This window comes from Ovis aries, chromosome 23 (genome assembly GCF_016772045.2).
Source record: "Ovis aries strain OAR_USU_Benz2616 breed Rambouillet chromosome 23, ARS-UI_Ramb_v3.0, whole genome shotgun sequence".
NCBI lineage: Eukaryota > Metazoa > Chordata > Mammalia > Artiodactyla > Bovidae > Ovis > Ovis aries.
The window spans coordinates 59,011,494-59,012,427 of NC_056076.1; the positions used below are offsets into that span (position 1 = coordinate 59,011,494).

Below are 934 nucleotides of genomic sequence, written 5' to 3' on the forward strand. Positions count from 1 at the left end.
ACAGTCAGCTCTCGTTTACACTTTGCAGCCTCCCCCCACTAGATGGCGCTCAGTCCACCCCACTCAATTCCTCCCTCTTCCTTACAGGGTTCAGACTCAAATCGGGCGCAGCACAGAGACTACAATCTTCCAGACAGGGAGTCCCTCGCCGACTGTTGAATCTAATCGGTGCTGTCAACCCCTTCCTTCCCTGCACTCATTCCAGCAAATCACCAGGCAAGACCCAAGTACTCACAGCCAAGATGGTGACTCTCCTCCCAATGCTGGGCCTGTAGTTGTGTAAATACACTGAGCTAACCCTACGACTGGATTTCCCTGGTGGCTCAGATGGTAAAGCGTCTGCCTGCAATGCAGGAGACCCAGGTTCGATCCCTGGGTCGGGAAGATCCTCTGCAGAAGGAAATGGCAACCCACTCCAATACTCTTGCCTGCTAGACCCCTCAACGATGGAATCTATACACAGCCAAGCAAAGCACCAACAGCATGCCTGCATGCATGCTAAGTCACTTCAGCCGTGTCCCACTCGTCGTGACTCTATGGACTACAGCCCGCCAGGCAGCACTCTGTCCAGAGGATTCTCCAGGCAAGAATCTAGAGTGGATTGCTATGTCCTCCCCTAGGGACCAAGGGATTGAACCCAAATCTTACATCTCCTGGACTGGCAGCTGGGTTCTTTACCACGAGCGCCACCTGGGAAGCCCTCTACACGGGTAGAACAGATGTTAAAAATGGTGATGAAGGGGGAACCTCCCTGTAGTCCAGTGGTTAAGACTCTGAGCTTCCAATGCAGGGTGTAAGGGTTCAATCCCTTGTCTGGGAACTAAGATCCTACATGGCCTGCTGCCAAAAGATTTGAAAAAAGGAACTGAGAATAAAGGGAGATTGATCTGACTGTGATGTATAAAGTGGATTGAGAGGGGAGACTGCAAAAACA

The 934-nt window shown here is 51.6% G+C and overlaps 1 non-coding gene across 1 annotated transcript; it reads left to right on the top strand.

Moving 5' to 3' along the window:
- The first annotated feature begins 312 nt into the window (after window positions 1–312).
- On the top strand, window positions 313–384 carry TRNAC-GCA (transfer RNA cysteine (anticodon GCA)). The gene has a single exon. It is a non-coding gene; the product is annotated as a tRNA-Cys (tRNA).
- Window positions 385–934: the final 550 nt, after the last annotated feature.